Source organism: Neoarius graeffei, chromosome 1 (assembly GCF_027579695.1).
Source record: "Neoarius graeffei isolate fNeoGra1 chromosome 1, fNeoGra1.pri, whole genome shotgun sequence".
Taxonomy (NCBI): domain Eukaryota; kingdom Metazoa; phylum Chordata; class Actinopteri; order Siluriformes; family Ariidae; genus Neoarius; species Neoarius graeffei.
In genome coordinates, this window is record NC_083569.1 from 125,096,327 (window position 1) to 125,108,604 (window position 12,278).

At 42.5% G+C, this 12,278-nt stretch overlaps 1 protein-coding gene across 2 annotated transcripts in view; it reads left to right on the forward strand.

Moving 5' to 3' along the window:
* The window catches only part of wnt9a (wingless-type MMTV integration site family, member 9A), an 85,507-nt gene that overhangs the window by 50,547 nt on the left and 22,682 nt on the right, over positions 1-12,278 (forward strand). The window contains exon 1 of one of the 2 annotated variants that reach the window (XM_060916624.1): positions 3,408-3,482. The exons of the other annotated variant lie outside the window; for it this stretch is intronic. The gene's annotated coding sequence lies outside the window, so the exon portion shown is untranslated. Of the gene's footprint in view, positions 1-3,407; positions 3,483-12,278 lie in introns of those variants that run through there. 2 annotated transcript variants of the gene reach the window in all.

Sequence of the window (12,278 nt, forward strand, 5' to 3'; positions counted from 1 at the left end):
GCAGTAGAGTATATTAGTGTTTGCAGTAGAGCGTTATAGTGCAGTAGAGTATATTAGTGCACGCTGTAGAGAGTTATAGTGCAGTGGAGAATATTAGTGTACGTTGTAGAGAGTTATAGTGCAGTAGAGTATATTAGTGTTTGCAGTAGACCGTTATAGTGCAGTAGAGTATATTAGTGCACGCTGTAGAGAGTTATAGTGCAGTGGAGAATATTAGTGTACGTTGTAGAGTGTTCTAGTGCAGTAGAGTATATTAGTGTTTGCAGTAGAGCGTTACAGTCAGTAGAGTGTATTAGTGTTTGCAATAGAGTGTTATAGTGCAGTAGAGTATATTAGTGTTTGCAATAGAGCGTTATACTGCAGTAGAGTATATTAGTGTCCGCTGTAGAGCATTATAGTGCAGTAGAGTATATTAGTGTTCGCTGTAGAGAGTTATAGTGCAGTGGAGTATATTAGTGTTTGCTTTAGAGCGTTATAGTGCAGTCAATGCCGGGGTGGCCCTATATTTAGCCGGGACCATCCCCGGCCCAAACCATCAATGGTGGCCTGCTTGGAGCATGGGGAAAATAATTTTCACTAATTTTGGTCACTGATCTTATTCTTGCATTAATCATCAATTCAACTGCACTCTGCATTTTCACATGGCAGCCCAGACGCCGACAGCATCGCAGCAGATTAAATAGGCGCTACCAAATAAGGAAATTCTCCCCTCCCCTCTATTGCAGTTGGTTTGGTCCAAGACTCCTCCTCTGTATTGCGGGGAACTTAAACAACATTGGCGCGAAACAGCGCGCGTCAGTGATGGAGGGCAGAAAGAGGCCAGGTGGAACCGAAAGGGCGAAGCTTAAAAAAAGGAAGGAGGTGGCAGCAAAATGTGCCAAATTGACAGATATGTTCTCAAGACCAGCTGGTAGGTTACGAAAGATATGGAGTATGATAACCCTGTTTGTCGATTTTATCAGTCTATGCTAGGCCTATAATGTGTCGATAGTTTGCGATGTCAATTCAGCTTTTTGATGTCATGTGAAATCTCGCAATTTACACGGTATAGATGTGGTGTATGTCTTAATTCTAAGAAGAACCGGACATTGCTTTACATCCCAGTAATTAACAATTTTAGATGAACAGGTCCCAAATGTGCTGTTGCGCGTTATTTCCTCATCCAGCCTATTTCATCTCGCTGTCACACCGTGCATTTCCACAGGCGTGTGCACATTGTGGTTATGAACACACAGGCCTAGAAGTCATATTTGATGTTAAATAATTGTTGTTAAATATATAACTTAGAAGAGGTGTATGCGTATGCCAATATTCTAAGCAGAATCGAACACTTGCTTTAGCCTACATTTCATTTAACCATTTTTGAGTTGCCTAATGCGCCCTCACGCTTTATCTGCCGGTTGCTGAGTACCCAGCATTGCTGATTTGCCATTATTTTCGAGGCGTATGCAGCATGTAATGCACAAGCATTGGTTCAAATGCACGCGAGATGGGTGCTTTCGTTATTTTAAGACTATGTGACCAAAAATGTGTTGTGTAATTCGTCTTAAATAACGTGAAACAATCAGCCATACTCGCTGCTTTGCTATTTGGAGTGGTAGTCAGCTGGATTTCACCCCCGACGTAAAAGTTCATTCCCACACCCGGGCCGAAGATGACGATTTCTGAAGATGCATGTCCTTTGGATGTATTTTGAAATATTTACAAATTCCTCCTCCATTTCAAAGTGGCCTGAATGTGAATTAAACTCCCGGACTGAAAACAGGGCCCACTCCAGCCCTGAGTGCAGTAGAGTATATTATTGTTCGCTGTAGAGCGTTATAGTGCAGTAGAGTATATTAGTGTTCACTGTAGAGTGTTATAGTGCAGTAGAGTATATTAGTGTTCACTGTAGAGCGTTATAGTGCAGTAGAGTATATAAGTGTTCGCTGTAGAGCGTTATAGTGCAGTAGAGTATATTAGTGTTCACTGTAGAGTGTTATAGTGCAGTAGAGTATATTAGTGTTCACTGTAGAGCGTTATAGTGCAGTAGAGTATATAAGTGTTCGCTGTAGAGCGTTATAGTGCAGTAGAGTATATTAGTGTTCGCTGTAGAGCGTTATAGTGCAGTAGAGTATATTAGTGTTCACTGTAGAGTGTTATAGTGCAGTAGAGTATATTAGTGTTCACTGTAGAGCGTTATAGTGCAGTAGAGTATATAAGTGTTCGCTGTAGAGCGTTATAGTACAGTAGAGTATATTAGTGTTCGCTGTAGAGCGTTATAGTGCAGTAGAGTATATTAGTGTTCGCTGTAGAGCGTTATAGTGCAGTAGAGTATATTAGTGTTCGCTGTAGAGCGTTATAGTGCAGTAGAGTATATTAGTGTTCACTGTAGAGTGTTATAGTGCAGTAGAGTATATAAGTGTTCGCTGTAGAGCGTTATAGTGCAGTAGAGTATATTAGTGTTCGCTGTAGAGCGTTATAGTGCAGTAGAGTATATTAGTGTTCGCTGTAGAGTGTTATAGTGCAGTAGAGTATATAAGTGTTCGCTGTAGAGCGTTATAGTACAGTAGAGTATATAAGTGTTCGCTGTAGAGCGTTATAGTGCAGTAGAGTATATTAGTGTTCGCTGTAGAGCGTTATAGTGCAGTAGAGTATATTAGTGTTCGCTGTAGAGCGTTATAGTGCAGTAGAGTATATTAGTGTTCGCTGTAGAGCGTTATAGTGCAGTAGAGTATATTAGTGATCACTGTAGAGCGTTATAGTGCAGTAGAGTGTATTAGTGTTCGCTGTAGAGCGTTATAGTGCAGTAGAGTATATTAGTGTTCGCTGTAGAGTGTTATATTGCAGTACAGTATATTAGTGTTTGCTGTTGAGCGTTATAGTGCAGTGGAGCATATTAGTGTCTATCAGATGGTTGTATATTTTCGTAGGTTACACACTTACTGCCCACTTTATTAGGAATTGTTCTTGATTCTAAGATCCCGGTTTTTGCCTGCAGGAGTGGAACCCAATGTGTTCTTCTGCTGTTGCATTCTCAGATGCTTTTCTGCTCAACACGGTTGTAAAGAGTGATTATATGAGTTACTATATCCTTCTTGGCATCTTGAACCAATCTGTCCATTTTTCTCTGACCCTCTGTTATCAACAAGGCGTTTGTTTCCACCCACAGAACTGTCGCTCACTCACTCAGTGTTTTTTGTTTTCTGCACCATTCTGTGTAAACTCTAGAGACTGTTGTGTGTGAAAACCCCAGGAGATCAGCAGCTTCTGAAATACTCAAACCAGTCCATCTGGATCAAACCAACACCCATACCACAGTGAGAGAAAGTCACACTGAGATTACAGTTTTTCCCGTTCTGATGTTTGAACATTGTGAACATTAACTGACGCTCTTGATTTGTGTCTGTGTGACTTTATGCATCGTGCTGCTGTCGAGGGATCAGCTGATTACAGAACTGCACAAAACAGCAGGTGGACAGGTGTTCCTAATAAAGTTTCCGGTGAGTGTATATACAGAACCAGTCAAACATTTGGACACACATTTCTAGTAATGAGTACTTGTGTCCAAACTTTTGACTGGAACTGTATATGTGATGAGTGTGAGTGTGTGTGTGTGTGTGATTTTGTTGGCTGTCTCATTTCTAACTGAGCTGAAGCTCACTGTTACTCTCCTGGCTCATGTGTCGTGTGTGTGTGTTATCCAGACGTTTTTGTCTCCCCACTGTAGCAGATTCTCAAGGATTAGCTGTGGTTAACGTAGCTTTTCATGCAGAGCATGTATGAAAAGCTACGTTCTGTAAACACACAGTTCTCTCCAGGTGTTATTAACACTGTTCACAAAAAAGTCGCCAAGCTGAGCAAACACTCGTGATGAAGAAAGATTGCCGATAAGTAAAGATGATGCAAACCTTCATTGTTTTATTTTCCTATCATGCTCAGTGTATTGCTATGGTAACATCTAAAACATCGCACAGGAGGAAAGGAACATGACTCAGAGTCATTTCACTCCAGTTCATTTCCACCTTGATGGAAGTCACAAATACACAAGCGAGGGATTGTACACAAGAACGTGAGCAGCCTGGCAACATGGCCAGAAAAGCTCCTCTGGTCGCCATATGTAACGTTGACCAATCGGGACTCGGGCAAGGGCGTGTCTTCATACAGTGAGTTGCGTGTAATGACATAAGGCTGAGATTTTCAGTGCTCAATCACTTAACAGGTGTGATGACAGCAGGACCTGAGCGCGATGGAGGAGATCTGGTGTATAAACATCTTTCATCACAGTGCTGACGTGCTCAATTATTCATCATCAACTCTGCGTGATATTTTCCACAAGACCTGTCTGAGAGAAGCTCATTTTTAGAGACATGTCCATGATGATTAGTTACTTAGTTAACCTGTGTTTTGGTGTTGATTTGAACACTTTCCCTTGGTTGAATCACCTTCACCGTCTCAGTAGCTGTTCCAGTACATCAAGCTGGACTGCGGTTTGGATGCAACTGAACCTTTATAAGTAGCTGATGATGACGACGATGATGTTCATCCTTTGGGGTCGAAGATAACCATGACTTCAATTTGGTGGGTGGCGGTTATGGGTCCAAAGGTGACTGATGAGACCAATCCGAGCTTTGAAGGTAAGCCCACATGTTGGGCATGCATGTGTAGACGCTGCCCATGCTCTCTACACAGCCCGTTTCCTCTGGGCCCTGGTGATGTGCCCCATCTCTGCTGCATATGCACCACTGATGAGCCTCGCTTGCCAGGTTGGACGACCCCAAACAAGCGACCCCCGGGAGCCAAGCTTGATCTATAAGTAGCTCCAACACAGTGTCAGCTCAAGTGAAGGTTCCTTCACGTACAGTTTGTGTCACACCTATAACTTTATGTTCTTTGGAAATGAATGGACTCTTCTCCTCTCCTGGAATACCTGTACCTCCATTTTTCAGGGTGTTCATCAAGATGGAACTCTTCATTGCATTGTCGTCTCCTTCTTCACTCTTAGATCTGCTGATATTCTGAAATGACTGACGAGTAAACTGAACTCAACAAACGCACTTTCTCTCATCACTGCAAATGCTCTCTCATTCTCATCTGTACATTCCCACCCCTGTGGAATTGTGGGTAAAAAGGTAAAGCCGCAGAAGAAGAGGGAGGGAGTGTTTAGCTGGAGGGTGTGGGGATTAGCAGATCTCTGCATTTGAAACAGCTCTGGTTCTACAGCTGCTTCTGTGCTGCACGTATACGATGGACGTCATGTAGAAAGAACGAGCAGAAGAAAGATGCCTCGATCCTTTCTTTGTTCTCGAGTTCTTGCTTCGGGGTGAGAGCACATTGCAGCACAAACAGCATACACATATACTTTTTTACTGCATGTCACAAGCAGCTACAGTTGTGCTCATAAGTTTACATACCCTGGCAGAATCTATGATTCTTTGACCATTTTTCAGAGAATATGAATGATAACACAAAAACATCTTTTCCACTCATGCTTAGTGGTTGGGTGAAACCATTTATTGTCAAACGACTGTGTTTTCTCTTTTTAAATCATAATGACAACAGAAACTACCCAAATGACCCTGATCAAAAGTTCACGTACCCTGGTGATTTTGGCCTGATAACATGCACAGAAGTTGACACAAATGGGTTTGAATGGCTACTAAAGGTACCGTAACATCCTCACCTGTGATCTGTTTGCTTGTAATCAGTGTGTGTGCATAAAAGCTGAGTGAGTGTCTGGGATCCAGACAGACTCTTGCATCTTTCATCCAACCACTGATGTTTCTGGATTCTGAGTCATGGGGAAAGCAAAAAATTGTCAACGGATCTACGGGAAAAGGTAGTTGAACTGTATAAAACAGGAAAGGGATACAAAAAGATATCCAAGGAATTGATGATTACAGTCAGCAGTGTTCAAACTGTGATTAACAAATGGAGAATCAGGGGCTCTGTTAAAACCAAACCACGGTCAGGTAGACCAACAAAAATTTACACCAAACAGCACAGAGACGAGCCTCAAAACTTCTGGAACAAGGTAATTTGGAGTGATGAGACCAAAATTGAACTTTTTGGCCACAACCATAAACGTTACATTTGGAGAGGTGTCAACAAGTCCTATGATGAAAGGAACACCATTCCTACTGTAAAGCACGGAGGTGGATCGCTGATGTTTTAGGGATGTGTGAGCTACAAAGGCACAGGAAACTTGGTCACAGTTGAAGGAAAGATGAATGCAGCACGTTATCAGCAAACACTGGAGGCAAATTTGCACTCATCAGCCCGGAAGCTGCGCATGGGACGTACTTGGACGTTCCAACATGACAACGATCCAAAACACAAGGCCAAGTTGACCTGTCATTGGCTACAGCAGAACAAAGTGAAGGTTCTGGAGTGGCCATCTCAGTCTCCTGACCTCAATATCATCGAGCCACTCTGGGAAGATCTCAAGCGCGCAGTTCATGCAAGACAGCCCAGGAATTTACAGGAACTGGAGGCTTTTTGCCAAGAAGAATGGGCAGCTTTACCATCTGAGAAAATAAAGAGCCTCATCCACAACTACCACAAAAGACTTCAGGCTGTCATTGATGTTAGAGGGGGCAATACACGGTATTAAGAACTGGGGTATGTAAACTTTTGATCAGGGTCATTTGGATGTTTTTTGTTGTCATTATGATTTAAAAATAGAAAACACAGTTGTTTATCAATAAATGGCTTCACCCAACCACTAACCATGAGTGGGGAAAACGTTTTTGTGTTATCATTCATATTCTCTGAAAAAAGGCCAAGAAAGCAAAAATTCTGCCAGGGTATGTAAACTTATGAGCACAACTGTATATGTTTAATCCTCGATTATGGGTAATGTCTTTAGTGAAAACAAATGCCTGACTCGTGTACATTTTTTTAAATATCATGGAGAAATGAATTTTGTCTCATCATTATCATCATGCTGATATTTATCCGCAGTTCCTTCTGCCATGCCAGTGACTACAACTGGTCCAGGATTTTTTTTTCTTGCACAGCATGAATCACACAATGAACTCAGATGCATTCATCATATTTGTCATTCCATTACAGAGCATGTTTTGTGTACGTTCCCTTTTAAAAATAAATGCCTGTAACCTCGCATCCCCAAAAACCCCAAGTTGTGACTTGCCTGGTTTCCACTTCAAAATTCATCCCTGTTGTCAAAGCACAGGAGGAAAGCAAACACCTTTTTTTTTTTTTTGGAAAGAATGTACAGTTTCCTCAAGCTGAGACACGTGCACAAAGTCCTGTGGGCCTCTTTTACAGTGTGGACTGTGACGGACGCTTGGAGGAGTGTGAAGGTCAGGAAGGACACATCCACTATGTCCTCTAGACGTAGTCACACACCTCCATAAAATATGCTGTAAGAATGAAAAATTTCCACCAGGAACTCTGAAATTGCAAAACCCACCGTATTAGCGAGTCAAGTCGCCATGTGGAAAATCATTACGGAATTGCAATCATCAGACTTTATTCAGGAGGATATACTGTACAGTCTATACGGCTATGCAGCCAGTCTCTCCTCTTTACCTTCTCTAAGTGCACTGAAACTGGCTAACTCTCCCATCCAGGGGCGATTTCTCAGAGACAACAAGGGAAGCCGAGCTTCCCCTAAAATTCTCTCCCCAAACTGCGGCGTCTACGATGTTGAATTCTCATTAAAACAATAACTTGCATAACATAATATATGCCCAAGATTGTATTTATGTTCATAACTATCCTGTAACTTATTTGAGTGATGTCTGACGAACTTGCAGTTCACTACGAGAATCACCTTTGCTGCCAGGCTGTAACCTTTCTTATTTCAATGGGCTCTATGGACTGGCAGCAGTGTTGCCAGATTGGGTGGTTTTAAGTGCATTTTGGCGGGTTTTGAACATATTTTGGGATGGAAAACGTCAGCAGTATCTGGCAACACTGACTGGCAGCCGGGTATCCGTTGCAGTCTACGAGACGGCTCTGAACAGCCAATTTTGGCTAGTTGTTATTGGTTAAAATCAACAAAATCGTCACTTCCAGGGAAGCCGGGCTTCTCTGGGACTAAACGAGACAATGGGAGGGACAAGAAGCCGGGCTGATGAAGGATTATTGGAGGTAGTGAGGAGGGCGGGCTCTGTACTTCGGCGTCGGCGAGGAACACGGAAGCATGATCAGTCAGTCCCCAGCGGATGTCGAGAAAGTGTAGTCGTGTGCCAAAGTGCTGTCCGAATTTCTTTTCATATAAATGTTTCTTCTCATTGATGTCTCTGTGCATTACTCTGTAAATAAATGTAAATATTACTCGTTGTGCTCCGTTAACTTTCATCCATTCTATCAGTTTGATCATTCGTGAATTCACTCGTTTATTTCATTTGTAGTTCAATCTGGTTGTAGGCTAGCTTGAGCCTTATAGGGATCTGCAGTGCTAGCTGCTAACAGAAATTGGTGAAGTCTCTGGAAAGCACAACCAGCTGGTATGACAGGGTCATAGACCATTTTCTGGAAAAGGAGCGGAGGGCAGAATTTGTGTATAAATAGTGTTCATGTTCATGAATCTGAAGTGTGTATATTGTTCAGTAATGTTAAGAGAATGGTGGGCTCTGTGTTATAGGTTATACCTGGGTATAATATTCAAGGTTCTGTGTGTTGCATAGCCTACCTGGTTATGAATTTCCAGACTGTGTTGCAGAAGATGTTCAAGGATGTGTTGCACAGCTGGGTGTTGTGTTAAAGACTCTGTGTTGCATATCAGGGTATGATGTTCAAGGCTCTTCGTTGAATAGCCAGTGATTTTTGGATGTTTGATATTTTTGATTAAGGATATGAGGCACTAGCCTGGCAAGCCAGACTATAACATGAAATGTACAAGCAAAAATACTTTCTGCCACTAGGTGGGTTGTCTAGTTCACTATGCTAATGGGGCACACCTTTCTATGCTTTGATATCCGGCCTACAGGTTTTACGATGAATGCGTAAAATGGGCTTCCCCTGTTTTAAAAACCAGCAGCCGCCACTGCTCCCATCATACATTATTCCATGACATTAACTACCATATTTTAACCAAATCACTTCGGATTCTGGGATAAAACACGTCTGAAGCTTTTACTTGTCATGGGCTCACTAATAAATGCATCATTTATCCAGTCCTGATCTTACTAGTGCAAAAATTAAGATATGAGGTTCATCGTCTGAGTGCCAACCAGAACCATCATGACCGAGGGGAAAAAAGAAAAGATAACTATGGACACTGCAAACTGAACGAGAAGAAAACTAAACCAGGTGAAAAAGACCTGGAAATGACGAAAGAAGGAAAGTAAAGAAAAGAAAACCTTGGGGCTAAATTACTAAGAACCTGTAAACTAGGGGCCCTGGAATTTCGGGAACACAGTGAAACTAAAATGATTGAAAAAAAAAGGAAATGAAAGACTGTGTATATGAGATATACAAGATAAGAAACTCCTGAAACAGAAGACTAACCCTCAGCTTGTTCTCTTAAACACTGAGATTGACTCTTTTATGCTTCCTGAAGCTCTCAGCCAAATCAGAACACAGCGATCTGGACTAATATTAGTGAAAAAAACAATGGAAACTTCACTTTTTATATCTGATGAAAAAAAACAAAACAAGACAAAACAAAAACCCAACACTTCTAGTGTTGCTTCTATACTTGTAGCCCAGAGTGTCAGATTTAAGCGGACGCACTAGGCTGGGTAAAGCCCTGTGTGTGTGTGCGAATGAGAGAGAGAGAGAGAGAGAGAGAGAGAGAGAGAGATATTCCCATAAACTGCTTTCTCCACACAGCTGTGTGTTGGACGTGTAAAATTGACCCAGAATTACACATAATGAGCGAAAGGCGTGTTGTTGAAGTCAGGCTGGTCTGGCAAACCTCAAAATGCCGGTCAGGGTTTTATTGACACTCGCTCTAAAATAAACTGACACAGAGAGGTGTTAAGGCATCGCCCGCTCTGTGGATGTGTGTGAGTGAGCATTATCATGCCAAAACTGTCCTTCCCTGATTCTAAGGTGAAAACCAGGAGGGACTGGATTTGTATGAGAACTGGTTTCTGTCCACAGTGTCCCTTTTACCCCATATGTAGTCAAGATGTTGTTCTTCAGTTTTGCATTTCAGCCATATACACTCACAGTTCACTTTAATAGGAACTTGTTGATTCTAAGATCCCTGTTCTTGGCTGCAGGAGTGGAACCTGATGTGTTCTTTTGCTGTTGCATTCTCAGATGCTTTTCTGCTCACCACGGTTGTAAAGAGTGATTATATGAGTTACTATATCCTTCCTGGCAGCTCAAACTGCTCAATCTGTCCATTCCCCTCTGACCCTCTCTTATCAACAAGGCGTTTGTTTCCACCCACAGAACTGTCACTCACTCACTCACTCAGTGTTTTTTGTTTTCTGCACCATTCTGTGTAAACTCTAGAGACTGTTGTGTGTGAAAACCCCAGGAGATCAGCAGCTTCTGAAATACTCAAACCAGTCCATCTGGCTCAAACCAACACCCATCCCACAGTGAAAGAAAGTCACACTGTGAGATCACAATTCTTCTCATTCTGATGGTTGAACATTGTGAACATTAACTGAAGCTCTTGACTTGTATCTGCATGATTTTACGCATTGTGCTGCTGTCGAGGGATCGGCTGATTAGAGAACTGCATCAAACAGCAGGTGGATGGATGGGGGTTCCTAATGAAGTGGCCAGTGAGTGTATAGCCTCTAGTTTCGCATTGTGCCAGTTGACATTTTCATACAACAGAACATGACAAAGTTTGAGATGAGTGCTCGTTTTCTACATACGCGCAAAACACTGACAGTCAGTAAGGTAGATGCATATGGTATCCTGTGGAATAAAATGATTGTCAGTTCATAAGTAGTATAGTATAGTATAGTATAGTATAGTATAGTATAGTATAGTATAGAATAGTAGTCAAGTCGAGTTTATTTGTATAGCGCTTTTAACAATAAACATTGTCGCAAAGCAGCTTTACAGAATTTAAACGACTTAAAACATGAGCTAATTTTGTCCCTAATCTATCCCCCACAGAGATATGACTATAACATTAACAGTTTTAACATGAAGTCAGTTTTGTTGATGTTATAAACTCTTCATTGATGGAAACTTGAGTGCAAAACTGTTCATGACAACTGCAGTCCTAAAGTTAGCAAGTCAACTGTAGTCCTCAGCTATAAAAGCATTACTGTAAGAGTCCAGAGCGTCCTCCAAGTGTGACTTTCAACTGTCCTCATGGGGCCGTCCTCCACAGGAGCGATGCGATGAGACTCCAACCAGACACAGAGCACCAGGATGGATCAGGCAGGTCCGAGGAGCAGAAGAGGTTCAGCATCTCGATCCCAGGACCGACGTGTAACTCAGAGGGACAGATTGGGGGGAGAAAACACAGGTTGTTAGGTATGCCCTAAAAATGACACAAGTATTAAGTCTGTGTGGTAGGCTCACAGAGACGAGAGTCCTGACATCAGGCATAATACACAACAATGGCATGTTAATATGGTTAAAAAATATCATGACCTGCTCTGGCTGGATGCTTGATTGGGTGATGGGAGCACACTCCTCAGCAATGATGAGATGCAGATGGGACCCTTAGGGCTGGCCAAGACAATTCAGTTACATTTCACTGGGTCTGGACATGCGACAGAATGTCTGACAGCCGATTCCCTGCAGGCTACAATAGCCAGTCGAGGTCTCCACCCTCTCCACCAAAAGATTTCCTGTTGACTCCATGTAACTCAGAGGGACAGATTTGGGGGGAGAGAGGGAAAGAAAACGCGGGTTGTTAGGTATGCTCAATGTCACCTGAATAAGTAGGAACAGTATACATATTGCACTGAGTACAAGTACTTTCTGGGGAAAGGGAAGTTTGGGCTTCCATGCTCAGACTGCTGCCTCCGCGACCTGGCCCTGGATAAGCAGATGAAGACAAGACGAAAGACGAGACTGAGTATAAGCAGGGACTCCGGCAACTAACTATGACAGCATAACTAAAAGGAGAGAGCCAGAAAGTAACACAGGCATGAGGGAGCCCCGGGACATAAAGCAGCAGCCACTACACCATCAACAAACTCGAGTGAGCAAGCGAGTGGGGACTGACAGCATCCATACATCCCAGTTTACCAAAACACTCTGTCTGAGGATCCTCCAGATCTACACCTTTACCTCATAAACACCATTAACACAAGGCTTGACTAAACAGATATGTTTTCAGCCGAGACTTAAACGCTGAGACTGTGTCTGATTCCCGAACATTACTTGGAAGGCTGTTCCAT